This window comes from Ambystoma mexicanum, chromosome 1p, assembly GCF_040938575.1.
Source record: "Ambystoma mexicanum isolate Mex_15411 chromosome 1p, UKY_AmexF1_1, whole genome shotgun sequence".
Classification (NCBI taxonomy): domain Eukaryota; kingdom Metazoa; phylum Chordata; class Amphibia; order Caudata; family Ambystomatidae; genus Ambystoma; species Ambystoma mexicanum.
In genome coordinates, this window is record NC_090921.1 from 61,950,391 (window position 1) to 61,967,549 (window position 17,159).

Below are 17,159 nucleotides of genomic sequence, written 5' to 3' on the forward strand. Positions count from 1 at the left end.
GAGGTTCAGGGTATGGTGGGTGGGCGTAGAGAGAGTTGTTAGGGTGGGTGTCGGTAGAGAGAGTTGGTAGGCTGGGTGGATAGGGTAGAGAGAATGGGGTTATGGTAGAAAGAGTGATGGTAGGGTGGGGGAGGGTAGAGAGCATGGGGATAGAGAGTGCAGCTATGGAAAGAGAAGGTAGGGGTCTGGAGGAGAGAGAGTAGGGTAGGGTGGTGGATGAGTGGTATTAGGGAGACTGTGGGTAGGGAGGGTGATGGGTGAGGGTAGAGAGAGTGGCACTAGGGTAGATGGGAGTAGAGTGGGTGGGGCTAAAGGTGGTGGTAGTATGGTGGGTAAGTGGGGTAGAGAGAGTGGGTTACAGTGGGTTGGTGGGGTAGAGAGAGTGGGGGTTGGTAGAGAGGGGGTAAGGTGGCTGGGTGGGTGGAAGAAAAATGATGTGGGTAGAGATAATGGGGGTATGGTAGGTGGGTGGGGGTAGAGAGTGTGGGTGTATGGTAGGTGGGTGTGGGTAGGGTGGACGGTGGTAGAGAGAGCAGGATTAGAATGGGAGGGGGGTAGAAAAGAACAGTGTTAGGGTGGATGGAGGTAGACAGAGCAGGGGTAGGATAGTTGTGTAGGGTTAGATAGAGCGGGGGCAGGGTGGGTGGGGGTAAAGGGAGTGGGGGTGGGTGAGTATGGGATATCAAGATCAGGGGTAGAGTGGGGGAGTGGGGCTAGAGAGAGCAGGAGTACAGAGTGTGGACGGGGATAGAGAGAATGGTGTTAAAGTAGGTGGGGTAGAGAGAGTAGGGGTAGGGTGGGAGGTTACCTCTAGAGAGATCATGGGTTGGTAGCGGGGGTAGGGTGGGTGGGGTTAGAAGGAGTGAGGGTAGAGTGAGCGGGTTTGGGTAGGTACGTGGTGTAGGGTAGTAGGTGGGGGAAGTAAGGGTTGGTGTAGAGGGGATGTGGGTATAGATGGTGGGTTAGGATGGGTGGAGAGAGCATGTGTTGATGATTGGGTCTTGGTAGAGAGAGTAGGGGTAGGGTGATAGAGAGTGCAGGGGTACTGGGGATAGAGAGAGGGGGTAGGGTGTTTTAAAGGCATCACAAAGCAATACACAGACAACAGATTAAAAGTTCAAATTAAAGATCTTTATTAACCCAAATGTCAAGATGGTCTAAGGCCTAACTTGCCCTGTAATAAGGTTGGATTTCCCCACCTAAATAAATTAAGGATAGTCTGAGTCAGCAAGTTCAACTTAAAAGTCTGTCTGTGTTCAAAACCTATACTCGCCCAAACAACTAAAGCTAGACAATGTGCAGGGATGACAGTAACCAAAAAAACAATGTTCAAACTAAAGTTCTGAGCTTCTTCCATCTCTGGGCTCCCTTACCCAAGTTCAACACAGTTCTACACAACATGGTCTTAGGGTTCCTTTCCCCAAGTAGCTAGCTCTACTGGCTTCAAATTCACAATCAAATCAACTTGCCTAGTTTGTCTTTCACTTGAACAATCTTAGGCCGACCAGCCTCAGCCTCTTGACTACCCTTGATTTACTCCAAGTAAGCATTCCTTGGTCTAGGTGCAGTTGTCAGACCACACGGTCCACCCATCACAGGTCGCACAACCAATAACCCATGGCACTTTACCACAGTTCATTTCTTTCTCATAGGATTTCCTTGACAGCACAGGTTTCCTTTCTGCATCTGTGTTGTAAGTCTGCATATGCTTCTGGTTCACTTGAACAGTTTCGTGCCTTGACCAACATGTGACTCTCACTTTCCTTCATGGTATTTCTCCTTGTTACCACGTTGCTTTCAAACTATTCAATAGAGTTTTGCTTTTCACTTCTTTCACTTTGTTTGCCAATGCTGTCTCTTTAAATTCATCTCGTTTGCAAATGCCCATCACTTTCCGTTTGATTCATGTGATATTTTCACAACTTTCATAGTTTAGCATTGACAGCTCATTATGTGCTTGACAGCTTGTTCAGTATTCAATAGTTCATATTTGGTATTCAGACCCATTTGTCAGCATTCAAAACTCATTACTTGCTTGCCAACTTGTTCGGAATTCAATAGTTCACGTTGGGTCTTCAGACCCCTTTTCCATATACTTTTGCTTGATCTGCATCTCTGTTACACACACCATGCCCCTGGATGCCCCGGCCTCAGTGATGTATCCCTGTCACTCAACAGTGTGTGGCTGCTTCTCTGGGTGCTCTGGTTTCGCTCTCAGATTCTTACTTGCTCCACTCTCACTCCTGAGGAGGCGCAGCGATCAGCGCTGGCTTCCTCCAGACCTTCTGGCAGTGGTTGGCTGCATCGGGGAAATCGCTGTGTTCCCCACTCCCAACGGGGAACACACAGCAATCCAATGGGGCTCTGCTCAGTTCCCGACTCGCTCACGGACCACTTGGGCCTCAGTGTCTTCCTCTCTTCTCTGCAGTCAGCGTCCTTTTCACCGGCCCATATTCTGCATTGCTCCACTTCGGATTGCTGCGCTCTCCTGCCCAGCAGAATCTCTCTGCTTCTTTCTCCTTTTATACACCTGCAACCATTTAATAGGTTGCAGGTGTGAGTTCCTAATTCCAATTGCCTGACCATAGTTATTGGGACATGCCTGACCCTCAAAACAGTCCTCAGACCTCCTCCTCGTCTCAGTACCAGAGTGGGGAAATGACAAGCTAATGTGCACTACTCCTAGTCTCCTCTTCCTTGTCCCAGTACTATTGTGATACAAATGAGGGGAAAAGAGGGGAAATGATTAGCAACAGCCTATAAAGCAAGGGGAGGGTAAGGTTGGTTCTCACAAGAAAAGGGGGGATACCATGTCTCAGCTGTAGATATCCTCTCCCCAACCCCCAATGACCCTCCACATAGGTAATCCTCCATCGCATCTCCACTCCCAGGGTCAGGGTGCAAAAGCAATGGCCTTTCCCTCGCCACCTGAGAAGAGGACCAAAGGGGAGTAGTTGTGAGGATACCCTCAGGTTTCTCACAGTGGGTGGGGGTAGAGAGAGACTGGGTACAGTGAGTAGGGGGTAGAGAGAGTGGGGGTAGGGTGGATGGGGTAGAGAGAGCATTAGGGTAGATAGTTGGGGATGGAGAAATGAGGGCCTAGTGGGTGGGGGTAGACAAAGTGGCCAGGTTGAGGTAGAGAGAGTAAGGGCAGGGTCAGTGGGTCTTGCAGTGATTGGGGGTAGTATGGGTGTCTGGAGGTAGAGTGTGTTGGGGTTGGGGTTGGGTGTGGTACAGAGAGTGGGAGTATGGTGGTTGGGGTAGAGAGAGTGAGGGTAGGGTAGGTAATTGGGTATAGAGATAGTGGGTGTAGTGTGGGAAGGGGTAGAGAGGATGGGGTAAAGAGGGTGGGGTAGACAGGGTGGGTGTTCGGTGGGTGAGGTCGAGAGTGTGGGTGTAGGTTGGGTGGGTGAGGGTAGAGCGAGGGGGTAGGTTGGGTGGGATAGAAACAATGAGTATAAAGTGGGTTGGTGGGGTAGATTGAGTGTAGGTAGGATGGGTGAGTGGGTAGATAGTGGGGGTTCAGTAGAGAGAGTGGGTGTATGGTGGGTTGAGTTACAGAGCATGTAGGTAGAGAGAGTGGGGGTAGGGTAGGTGGGTGGGGGTTGTGCAGTGGGTGGGGGTTGTGGTGATGGGAGTATAGAGAGTGGGGGTAGAGATGGTGGGAGTAGGGTGGGTGTGGGTAGGGTGTGTGGGGGGTAGGGTGGATGTTTCTTAGAGAGTTGGTTCGGCGGGTGGTTAGGGGTGGAGATATCAAGGGTAGGGTTGGCCATTGGGGTAGAGAGAATGAGTGTAGGGTGGTTGGTCTTGGTAGAGAGAGTGGGGATTGGAGAGACTGGGGGTAGTGTGGGTGGCAGTAGAGAGAATGGGGGTATGGTGGATGGGGGCTAAAGAGAGTGGAGAGAGAGTGGGGATAGATAGATAGGTTGGGTGGGTGGGGGTAGAGAGAGTGGGGTTAGGGAGGGTGGGGGTACAGAGAGTGGGGATACTAGGGATACTATGATTGAGGGGTAGAGAGGGTGGGTGTAGGGCGTGTGGGTTTAGAAAAGGGTGAAGGTAAAGAGGGTGTGGGTAGAGAGGGTGGGTGGGGGGGTAGATGGGTGGGGTGGGCAGAGTGATGGGGTAGAGTGGGTGGGGGTAGAGAGAATGGGGCTAGGGTGGGTGGGGGTAGAGAGAATGGGGGTAGGGTGGGTGTAGAAAGAGTCAAGACAGTGTGGGTTTGTGGTGTACAGAGAATGGGGTAGGTTGGGTGGCTTTGAGTAGAGAGAGCAGGGATAGTGTGGTGAGGGTAGAGAAAGTGGGGTAGGGTAGGTAGTTGGGGTAGAGACAGTGGTGGTAGTGTGGGTAGAGGAAGAGAGAGTTGGTGGGGAGAAAGAGTGGGGTAGGGTGGGTAGTGTAAGTAGAAAGAGCGGAGATTGGGTGGGCTGGTGGATTAGAGAGAGTGGGGGTAGGATGGATGAATTGGGTAGAGAGAGTGGGGGTTCAGGGGGGAGAGTGGGGGTAGGGTGGGATGATTTACATAGCGTGTAGGTAGAGACAGTGGGGATAGGGTAGGTGGGTGGGTGTAGGGTAGTGGGTGCATTCGTGAGGATGGGAGTAGAGAGGGTGGGGTAGAGATATTGGGAGTATGGTGAGTTGGGGAAGGGTGGATGGTGTAGAGAAGCTGGTTTGGTGGGGGTTGAGGTGGAGAAAGCAGGAGTTGGTAGGTGGGGAAAGACATAGCAGAGGTAGAGTGGGCAGGTCGGGTAAAGAGAGCAAAGGTATGGTGGGTGGGGGAATAGAGAATGGGGGCATGGTGGGTGATGTGCTAGATAGAGTGGGGGTAGGGTGTGTGGGGCCTAGAGAGAGTGGGGTACCATGATTGAGGGGTAGAGAGAGTGGGTGAAGGGTGGGTGGTGTGAGAAACCTGAGGGTATTCTCCCGAGAATCCCTAATTCAGGTGGTTAGCGATAGGCTGGTTCTCTCAGATCCCAACCATGGGGGTAGACAAGCGAGGGAGGATCACCTGGGTAGGGTAACCCGGGGTTATGCTCGGGGGAATGCCCCAGGTGAGATGCGGTATTATACCGGTGGAAGAAGGTGAGGAGGACGAAGTCCCTGAAGCTTTTGTAGGCTGTTCCAAATCTACCTCCCTTCCACCCAATGAATCTCCCTTACCAGAATCCAACAACCCCTCCGCCTATAGTAAACTCATTAGGAACCCAAACCCCATTGCTGTGAGAAACATCTCCCAGCATCCCTGTTTTCCTATTGCCTACCTGAGTTCTCCCAGTCATTTTTCTCCCCATCCGTCTGATTATTACTTTACGAATTCCCATTCTGCTTTAAGCAAACACCATCCCCCCTATTCATTTCACAAACCTTACAAATCTCACCTTTACGAATTCACCGGATACCTGCGGGTCTGGTGCGCATTATAAGTGAATAAAACAAACAAACAAACAAACCAATCCCCCTATGAGGAAGAATATAAGTCCTTATGACACCTTTTCCCCTTACCTACCTGTTACGCTCACATGGCTCCCACAGGGGCGTCGGTGGGACCCGGACAGCTGCGGTCTCCACCCACGTGATGCGTAGTGCAGCGATGACTGACTGGATCTGCTAATCTTGTCTGCTTAACCCGTAGAAATATTGTCCTGCAAGTGGAGAGATGGATTTAGCCACTTGTGGATTCAAGTGATGGCACCCCCACAGTCCTCCCCAACTAATCACCTCCGAAATGCCCTCACAGCAATCTCACCTTATATTCTTGAAAGATGAGCTCTCCATCCTGCGTGGATTTGCAGGGGTGTGTCGATTCCAGTTACTTCACTGGTTTGAAGGCTCGGGAGAGTTCCGGAGAGTATTGACTCTGAGGTTCCTGGTGAGGACCAGTAAGTATTATGTTCATAGAGTACAATATGTCCGATGTTCACTCTTGTTCCCCCCTTCCTTTCTTGTCTTGCAGCTGGCTCGTGAAAAGATGCTCTTGTGGCAGCTGGTGGCGCTCAGGTAAGAGTCTGTATTACCCAGCGCTGTCCAGTAAATGTTGCACGAGGAAAACGTGTTGTCTCTCTTTACAGATGTGGCATGTGAAAATATGGAGAGTCACAAAAGGATGCCTCCGGTGGTAAATCAGGTAAGTCTATGGTGGTAAGAATTATATTTGTTGGTTCCCTCGGCTCACCTTGTGGTTTTCTTTTGTCTCCTAGGTGCCGAAGTTCGGCAAAAAAATGATGGAGGCAGCGCCGACCCGAAGGATGCTGTGAAGACTGGTGAGTATGGTGCGGCACTGCAGCTGGAGGTGCGGCGCGTGCAGAAATAATGTTCTTTACAGGTCCGGAGACAAGATGGATCCAGAATCAGGTGTGGAATAGAAATAAGTTAATTTTCTAACCCTGTCCCTTTCTTTCCTCTTTGTTTTAGGAGCTCCGGATTTGAGGCGGGCGTGGCAGAAAACTGGATGCAGGCTGCAGGCACGGTGAGTGTTACGCTGCTGGATGCAGAATAACGCGAAGTGTGTGTTGCTGGTCGGGTGTGGTTACACCTGTGGGTGGCACCTGAGTGAATGGAGTGTGTGACGAATATGTACTTCTTGTTGTGCATGTCTGGTTTCTGGTGTTTGACAAAACACTGAGACAGTCCTGTCCGAAACTGGAATGAATGCAGTGTGTAGTGTTGAATGGCGTGGTACTTGTCCCAATACACATAACTTGTTGTGAGTGTCTGGAGAGAAGTTAATGGCCTGAATGCACTGTGCGCCTGATTGGCTGACAGACTGCTGAATGCCCTTCATAGTGATTGGATGCTCGAGTGTGACCCAGCGGAATGAATGGGAGATCAACAGTATATCTGGGGACCTCTCACTGCTAGGAATCGTGTTCAGAAGTGTTCAGAGCTGAAGTCCAAACTACGAAGAGTAACTGGAGTGAAACTGACGCTTGACCTTGAAGCCCTGCCGGAAGAGAAGAATTGCTGTTGCTCTCCTTCATCAATCTGAAAGCTGCTGTGTCTCCAAAGACTGATCCAGCGAGGACCTGGTAATGCACCCTCTTCCCGAGCTATGAGGGACCATCGTGCACCAGCTGATCTTTGCCAAAGCTCCCTGGTAGACAGACCTACGACAGGCTGCCGACCGGAGATGGGGACTGCTGCGGAATCCCAAAGAGAAGCGCCCGGACTGTTGACCGCCACTGTCGACGACCACCGTCGCCGACTGGAGCTGCCATGCTCCCGTTGCCTAAGAACCTTTGATCGAAGGACGCTCTCGTCTGCATCATCGCCCGTCTGACCCCGCTGGAGAAGGCCAGGCAATCAACGTGCTGAGAAGGAACCGCCGGTAGGTTTCCCGCCACCCAAAGACCACAGAGACGCCGACGACATGACGACCTTGCTGGGCCACAGTTCTTCAAATGCTTTGCGGTCCAGAACTATCAACATCAAGGTGCCCTGCATGCCTCTTCCTTGCAGAACGTTTACGCTTCCCCGTCGATGAGCACTGCTAGGAAAGAAGCTGCCACTTCACCGCTGCAGGTCACTCTGTTCTCCGTCGGAGGTTCGACGACACGTGACTCCTGCCTTAAAGGGAGGGCACTTAAGTAGGGCCATCGATTCCCAGACGAGGAACGCTACAATGCCAGGTACTTTGTGGTTGGAGAACTATTGGAAAGTCTCATGTGAACAATATATGGACTGGGCTTGTGATATACCTTTATTCTACAGGTTGCCCAGGTGGGGGGATCTCCACACAGAACTGTGTCTAGGTATCGGGCCAGTATTCTGCCAATTGTTTCCACTTATATCTATTGTTGGTTTCCGTTACAAACTGATTTGTGTGCCATTTAACCATACAGTTGATGCACTTTAAAGAGATCTAATAGTAATTGTGGTACCACGTAGAACTGTATATTTGCCATTCTAGATAACTGAGTACAAAGTGAGTTATCGTGATATTGTACATAACCTTGAATATTAATTATAGAAAGACTGTGTTTTAATTAATACAGTGTGTGGACATTCCTTTGTGGGTGCTTGGGGACTACACTGTCCTTAAGAACCAGCCCGCATCCCCTCCTGAGAAGCCAGGCTTTGATTGCTCGTCCATTGCCACCGTAATAGAGAATCTTGGCTGGGGTCCTCTGTGCCTCTCCTCTACCATATAGAGAGCAGAAGTACAGACACCCCCCTCCGGTCCTTCACACCTACCGGCCCCCGACTCAGCTGGCACCAAACAGACAATATGAACTGCCAAGACCACCCAACATGCAACCCTTCCCCAAAAGGGACACCACCAGAAACAACACTCCCAGAAACATCACGAACCCCGGATTCATCCGAGCCATAGAGAATCGGCAAATGGAGCCAGTAAATGAAACATACAACAACCTGGAGCAAATCTACCAGGTGCAGACCGCTCCCGAGGAAGATCCAAGAAGGGCATTCAATGCCTGTGACCCATACGAAAACCCTCTGATCGAGGAGCAGCCAACGGAGAAGGAGCAGTACCCAGATTAGACCGGTACTACAGAGAATATGTCCGGCTCATATCCAACTCGTCTGATGACAGCACATCAGCAAGAGTAACAGTCCAGCTGGGAGGGCTCGACACACCATTTCTTATTGACACCGGTCAATGTAATGAACCAGAAGACATATGAAGCACTCGCCGAAACATATCCCTACGGCCATCTCAGGCCCACATCTTCCAATGGGGTGCGACCATACCACTGACCTCCAAGGGCCAGTTCTTGTGTGATCTAGTACACCGAGTCAGAAGAGCACCAGTGACAATACACATCCTCCACAGCCCAGTAAAAGGGAGATCCCTATTAAGCTCTAAGACAGCCGTTGTGCTACACCTAATAGACATCCGCTACGACCAGTCGGAGAAGATTCAAGGATTCCCCCCAACAGCCCAATCCATACGGGCCATATCCCAGAGGGCGCTCGACCTTGAGACATTGAGAGTCATGTTCCCCGACCTATTTAAAGGTGTCATCAAATTGAAAGACACTGTGGTAAAACTACATATTGACCCCTCTGTGCGGCCCGTACCGCGACACCCCAGAAGAATAGGGTTTCACTTACAAGCCAAGGTGACGCATGACCTACAGCTACTACTCGACAATGACATCATCGAGAGAGCAGAAGGTCCCACCCTGTGGGTATCCCCACTAGTAGTTGTCCCCAAGGCAGACGGATGCATCTGCCACTGCGTCGACATGAGAATTCCCAGCATGGCTATTCAATGGGAGAGACACCCAGGACCAAACATTGAAGACATGCTGGTGAGACTCAACCAGGCCACCAGGTTCTCAAAGTTGGACTTGAACCAAGGCTATCACCAGCTGGTGATCGACCTGAATCCAGGCCAATAACAACATTCATGACACATGGAGGGCTCTTCCGCTACAAAAGGCGGAATTTCGGAATTTCATCAGCAGCCGGAATTTTCCAAGAAACCATTTGAAAACTGATCAGCCCGGTGACCAACGCATTAATTACATCTTGGTCTTTGGAGTAACTAGGCGCTGAAGCAAGTATGCCACATACTCCAAGAGGCCGGTCTCACCCTTAACAGCCTCAAGTGTGAGGAGAACAAACACAGCCTGTGCTTCTTTGGGCACATATTTTCAGACCAAGGTATCAGGGCTGACCCTGACAAAATCAGCGCCATCGTCAACCTAACAAGCCCAAAAGACGTGTCCAAACTGCGCTCATTCCTAGGCATGGCAGGGTACTGTGCACGGCACCTCCCCCCACTCCGTGACACTCACCAACCCCTTGAGGCAACTGCTAAAGAAAGATCAACCCTTCCCCTGGGAGCTAACAAGCATTCTCGACGATCAAACAAGAACTAGCGACCAACCGCCAGCTGGCATATTTAAACCCACAGTGGGACGCGGAAATAACGGTGGACGCCAGCCCTGTGGGCCTAGCAGCTATACTGGCCCAGACCAACCCATAACAGAACACTGAAACACGTGTGGTCGCATACGCCAGCCGGGCGTTGGACCCGTGGAGCAAGCCTACTCCCAGGCGGAATGTGAGAGCTTGGCGGCAGTCTGGGCGTGTTAAAAATTCCACCACTTCATAATCAGCAGGACCTTCGTGCTGATTACCGACCACCAAGCACTGCTAGCCCTGTTCTGAAACCCCAAGATAAAGATGCCACCACACATAAAACGTTGGGGCATCCTCCTCCAAGAGTATGACTATACCATCGTTTACAAACCCAGAGGCGAAGCAAATCCAGCCAATTACCTATCGAGATACCCAGACAAGCCCCCAGACTCTGAGATGCAGGGTGAAGCAGAAGAATATATTGCGTACTTGTCTCTGAACGCCCTCCCCCCGGCAATCACAATGAAACAATTCATAGAGCGCAGCCGAGCTGACCCTACGATAAGGGCAGCCGTCCACCTAACAAACACCAACCGTTGGCGGCAAGTAGCCACAGAACATTTTGAACCGGGGGAGAGGGGGAAGCAGACAGGAGAGACCTATCAAGAATGGCGAAGATAAACAGAGAACTGGCTACGACACGCCAAGAAATGCTATTGAGAGGAAATCGACTAGTCGGCCCCAAGAGCCTCAGGAGACCCCTTGTCAAGATCGCACATGAGGGACACTGAGGCATATCCAACACAAAAAAGGTATTACGTAACCAGGTCTGGTTCCCACACATGGACACCATAGTCGAGGACACCCTGAGACACTGTGACCCATGCCAGATAAACGCGGCAAGCTCACCCCCATGCCAACTCCAGACAGTCCCCCTCCCTGAGGGACCATGGCAACGAGTAGCGCTTGATTTCTACAGCCCACTGGAAGAAGGAGGCTACCTCCTAGTGGCGATTGATGAATACACGCGATTCCCCCTAGTGAAACACGTATAGTCTATGGCATTCCATCAAGTCGTAGCTGTGGTAGATGAACTGTTCAGCAAATTGGATGTCCCCAACGTAGTGAAAAAACCGACAATGGCCCACCTTTCCAAGGACACAAGGTCGGGATTTTCGCAGCACACCACGGGTTCCACCGTCAGTTAATCACACCACTGGCCATAAGCCAATGGCTTGGTGGAGCGCTTTATGGCAAACATCAAGCGGACGTGCCAAAAAGCATTGGCCGATCAAACGTCCATGCCTCAAGCCATCTCTCAAATGCTGAGGAGCTATAGACACACGACCCATGAAGCGACAGGCCGGACCCCAGTAGAACTGATGATCAGATACAAACCGCGAACCAGACTACCACAACTGGAAGACTACACCCCAGCAGAGGATGCTGAAAGAAGAAAGCGAGAAGCCAAAAAAAAGGAAAGCCAAAGAATGGGCAGAACAGAAACAGAGAGCCAGAGAACCCCAATTTCCCATCTGTGAAATAGTGCTATTCAAGCAGGCCCAGAACAGGAAAACAGACTCCCGATACAGGCCAGAACTCTTAGTGGTGACGGAAGTCAAAGGACCAATGATCACCGCCATGGGAGAGCACAGGGAAATAACACAGAATGCATCTTTCTTTCTCAAGATGTTCCAGGAGGACCCGGAAGAAGATGTACCCCTGGAGGATGAGGAACCCGAAAGCCAAGAGACACCCCCCGAACTGCCTGAGGACCCCCCACCACAGGCGCTGGATGATGACACGGGCAGCCCGCCTGGTCGACCCCAGAAAGTCTCAAGGAAGCCCACCCGCCTCATTGAAGAAATGTAGGCCCTGAACCTCCATGATAAGTAAGGGGGGGAGACGGAGGGGCGGGCGGAAGGGATGGGAAAGCGTGAGAGAAGGCAGTTTTGTAAAGGAATAAAGAGGTTTAAGACATGCATAGCGTCCGCTCCTCATTGCATGAATGGGTAACAGAGACTTTGTGTGAATGAGACGTGGCCACAGAAGGCCCTGATATTTTGTAAACAAACTGTAAGCTTTTGCAGGAGAAGCCGAGGAGTGTGCTTTGCACAAGAGTCCCGCCTTGTCCTGTGCTAACAATGTGTGGAGAGGAGACCCCGGCCATACCATCCTGATCATTTCGAGAGCACTTCTTTCTTTTCCTGTGAACATTTTCCTACAATATTTTGTAGCATAACGATAAGGATTGGCAATAGGTGTTTTAGTATAGGCCCTTTGTATTTGACTAAGACACCACTAGGACTGTATTATTATTATTTGATAAAGAGGGTGGCGGTAGAGAGGAGGGGTGGGGTTAGATAGATTGATGGTAGGGCAGGTGGGGGTATGGTGTGTGGGGGTAGGATAGTGTGGGTTGGTGGTGTACAGAGCGTGGGGTAGGGTGGGTGGCTACATGTAGACGGAGCAGGGGTGGGGTGGATGGGGTGGAGAGTGTGGGAGTAGGGTGGGTGGGCATAGAGTGAGTGGGGGTAGGGGGGTGGAGTGGGTTTGAGATAGTGGTAGAGAGTGGCTGTCAGTGTAGAGAGAGTGAGGCTTTGGTATAGAAAGTGGGGGTATGGTGAGTATCTGGGAGAAAAGAAAGTAGGAGTAGGGTGGGTGTATGCAGGTAGAGGGAGTGGTGTTTGTGTGGGTGGGTTCTCAGTAAAGAGGCTTGGGGTAGGGTTGGTGGATGGGGATTGTGAGGTTAGGGGTGGTAGAGAGGGTGGGGTTAGGGTCAGGGTAGAGAGAGTGGGTGAATATAGGGTGGGTAATGGAAGTTGGGTGGGTACAAAAACATGAAGAACAAAGCCGACTCGGAATTACTTGTCATAAGTAGCCCAAACAGCTCACATAATTGGGGTGGGGTATGTAGGGGTACAGAAAGTAGGATAGGGTGGACGGATTAGAGAGTGTGGGGTTGGGATGGAGAGAGTGGGTTTTAGTCGGTTGGGTGTTTGTTGAAATGTAGCTTTAGGAGGACAAAAAACAGATCTGCCATCAAAGGAAGCCCAAAAACAGTGCAACTGTCTGTGGAAAAATAGGCCAAAATAGCCGAAATGAAGTCACTGTGCAGCTGGGAAATGGAAAGCCAGGCACCCAACTTGCTTCTTACAAAGCTGCTGATTGGAGCAAATCTTGTTAGGGAGATCCTCATTGGGTAGTACAAAGGATTTCTGAAAAATAAACTTTGTTGAGTTGGCCTTTTCATTCCTGGTTTTTATGCCAACCAGATATTCTCAGTTCAGAGCCCCATTTCCCTCTGCTTCTCGTTTAACAATGGTTTTAGCAAACGTATGGCTTGTGCAACACAGAATTGCCAAAACCAAAAATGTATATGTCGCAGATTAAATGCAAAGAGGAAAATGCAAGGGAAACTGCACCCCTGGGAAATGCAAACGCTGTGAGCAGCTGCAAAGAAGGCAGACCCTTTCAAGGACCGTGAAGATACTGGCAGAAATAATGTTTAAAACATATTCAGAGTTCTGTGTGGAGTCCTGCTGCACTGAGAAATAAAGAGGAAAGAAAATATGTTTAACCTTAGTGTCTGTGACTCCCCCTAAAATATGGAATGATTTCCAATTTGTGAGCTGTGCAACTTCACTCCAACAGCTGCCCCCCACTCGGCTATGCACTGTTTATGGCATCACACATGATGTCATCAGGGACGTCATTTGGGGTTGCCAGGGGTTAAACCTGCAACCACTGGGGTCTCCCTTGCTACTCCTGTGGTCTCCCTTGCGATCACAATTTCTTTTTTCTTTTTTTTTTTTTTTAAATTGAAGCTCCAGCACTGTGGTCAGTGCCATGTGGCTCTTTGTTACTGGAATTGCTGGCTTTTTAGTTCAGGCCTCTTAAAAAACAAGGGGTTCCACAAGTGCAGTGGCTCTAAATAAGAAAGAATAGGAATTACAAATAATCTGTCTTTCTGGAATTCTATACAATAATTGCTAAATTTATTAAAGGGGTGAAAGGTTGTGATTCATCGCTTTCCGTGATGTCACTTTGGGTGGGGCCAAATTACATAATTTCCTGTGATGTCATGAGAGGTCAGGGGTTGTGTGATGTCACTTCTGCTACCCCTGGCCTTTTTGTGAAATGACGTCCCTGGATATCATGACTGTTTCCGGTGACCTCACAGACTCTACACTGTGATCCCGCTGCAGCGGTCCTTGCCTATGCTCGGCTCTGGGGTTTCTCGGTTCTCGTCTGGGCCTTTTCTCCGGCCGCAGATCTGGCGAGCAGAGTGTGTGATAGCACCTGGCCCTGGTCTTGACCCACCAGGTCCCGGGCAGAGCTTCACATTGAGAGAGTACTACTTTTACTTTTGGCTATTAGGTGGTGCATATAGGCCAAAACTATTCCTAAACAAACTACTCCTTCTTGCACAGGAGCACTCGCCAGGAGATCTTCTGGGAACTGTACTTCAAATAGGCACACACATGACAAAGGTCTGTCCCACTCTGGGGTGTTGCATACCAAGGGGCCTTTAAACTGCAGACTTGAGAAGGGGTGGGATAAGGATAGTCAAATAATGAAGAAGGGAACTGAGGACGGTTTCAGCATCTTGTTTTTCTGTGCGGATCTCATTCCTTTCTGTTCCCTGCACTTCCTGTAGAAAAGCACACTCTGGTTATGATGCATGAATGCAAAGGTCACTTGTCACAGGGATATGATCCCTTACAGCAGGCACGCTTTTGTGCAGCGCCTGTGCGCTTTAACCGTTACAAGGAAGGCGTCTCTCATTATGGACATTCTGTAAGATACGAATTTGTTGAATCCTTGGTAGTCCTGTCCATTATGAAGTCCTCTGCCAGAGAGCTTGGCTTGCACCTGACGGGGGTTCCTTTACCTTCACTGCAACTGATGTCAGAGGGGAGCTCTGTCCCCTAACCACCCCCAGGGAACATTGGGGTGACTGATGTTTAAAGCAAGGCCTGCCTCCCTGCCAGCTGTACTTGGACCAGGCTCTGCAGGTGAGGTGAAGGAACCCCTTCAGGGCACGTGAAGGTTTTTTGGACTGGTAGAGAAGAGTAAGAAGGGCTCACTTGTCCTTGAGTACCTGGAGTGGGACTCACAGCACCATGACCAAACCCCTATTTCAACTACTTTGAACTTTACTCAAAATGATTCAACCATTTTCAAAGCCTTCAAAAGATTCAAAACCCATGCTGCTGCCTTTGTCACTCATGTCGACTTTTGAACTGATGCTGGCAACCATTGCACTGACTTGACACTGCATCACACCGAAGCTGTCATTGCTGCTTTGGCTTCAACAACAGCTCACCACTGTGGAAGTCTTTGAACCATTGCGTCTTCAAGCAAAACAACCACAAAACATTTGCATCGAACCTCAATTCAAACGCTGGAATCATTGTATCACTCACCAGCTCTATCCAGCGGTACCCATTATCTTGAACCAGCTCGAACATCAAATCGCTCCTGGCGGACTCTTCGAGCTGCACCTGCTTGAACGCACCATTGAACCACAAAGATGCCGGCTTGCCGCCCGAATCATCAAGACGCACTACACTTACACCCAATTTGGCCCACAATAACAGTGCCATGGAAGCTTGGTCGATGCTCTCGAACCACCAAAGAACAGAGGCCAAGACACTCTGGTCCATTTGTGGAACCATAGTGACAGATAAGCCACCCTTATGCACCCCTTTCAAGAGTATAGACTTCCCGCGGCCCACAAGACCATAAAAGGTAAAGGAGGTGCAGCTCTTGGCTGTGCTTTTTTCACTTGTTTAGTCTAGTTTAGTTTCTTTATTTACACCACACGCCGAACCCTGAGGTAACTGGGCTGAGGTAACTTGTATGATTGGCATCACTGTTGCTTTGTAGTAGTGTGAGGTATTAGTCCCTACTCATCCCTATACTTCTGCAACACCGTAGTCATGGGGTCACAGCTAAGGAGAAACACCTCTAGGGGATTGTGCCTAGGGAGGAGGTGGAGTCTTTGAGATGGCAGGACAGTAATGGGGCAAGCGTAGAGAAGACAGCAGCATACAGTATCCCAAGAGCAAAAGCAATTCTGGCAACATACAGCCACTTAACCTGCAACTTCTTGTCTGTTGGAAACTAAATCGTGGAGGGGGTGGGGGGGCGACAAAACATCTGGGGTTGCTCCAGGCCTGCACGTACAGGAACTTCTAACACCTTGCATGTCTAGCAAGGTGACCATGAACAAGCGCCTGCACCTTTAGACAGAAGGTCTTGCCACCAAAGAGTCCCGTACGTTGCTTCTGCACACCCCTTAGCTGGGAGTCTGGACTGCACTTACACTGGCAGACTGAAATAGCCGGGATATGGGGGTGGAAGAGTCCCTTACAGTACCTCCCACAAAGGCCACGTGCTACAGGGACCATTAAAAAATAAATGAACAGCACGGATTTGCTAATGTGGGTGTCTGTCGTGGCAGACTCCACCTCTCTCTGTTATAGCACTATGATGAAGAGGAGTGACGCAGGGGTGTTGTATCTCCATGGGAACAAGATATTATAAACTAGTGGCTGAAATAGAAATTGCATTGGAGGCACATTTCTCTTACTATTTTAGCATGGGTCGTATGTTTGGAACACAGTTATCTAATGTCCATGTTTATCTTTCTCCTCCCCTTCAAGCAGGTTAGTGTGTATCCCTTTTCCTTATCTGTGTGTGTGCATTGTAGGTGTCTGCCTCTGTGCTTCAGTGTTATCTAAAAGTATACGGCAATAATGAGAGTGGTGTATATATTAATTATTATAATTATAATGGACGCCAAACACTACCCACACTTTTTTCAGTGAGTGTAGATTGTATTATTGAGCAATACAAAACTGTCACAGCTCCCAACAATGTACAAGGCCTATACATCAGCATGAAGCACTACATAGATATGGGTGGAGGCCTGGTTTAGGAAATTCTCAAATGTCCATGTCTTCTGAAACGCCCAGAGAAGCTGGGTTTGAGATCCTGGATCAGTCACTCACTCCAGGGTTCCTCTGTCTGGGACCCACCTGTTCGGTGGACATTCACTCACTCAGTGGACCCTCTGTCTGGGACCCACATGTTTTGTGGCCATTCACTCACTCTGTGGACCCTCTGTGTGGGACCCACATGTTCAGTGTTCATTCACTCACTCCAGGGCCCCTCTGTCTGGGACCCACATGTTCTGTGGTCATTCACTCACTCTGTGGACTCTCTGTCTGGGACCCACATGTTCGGTGGTCATTCACTCACTCACTCCAGGGACCTTCTGTCTGGGACCCACATGTTCTGTGGTCATTCAATCACTCCAGGGAGCC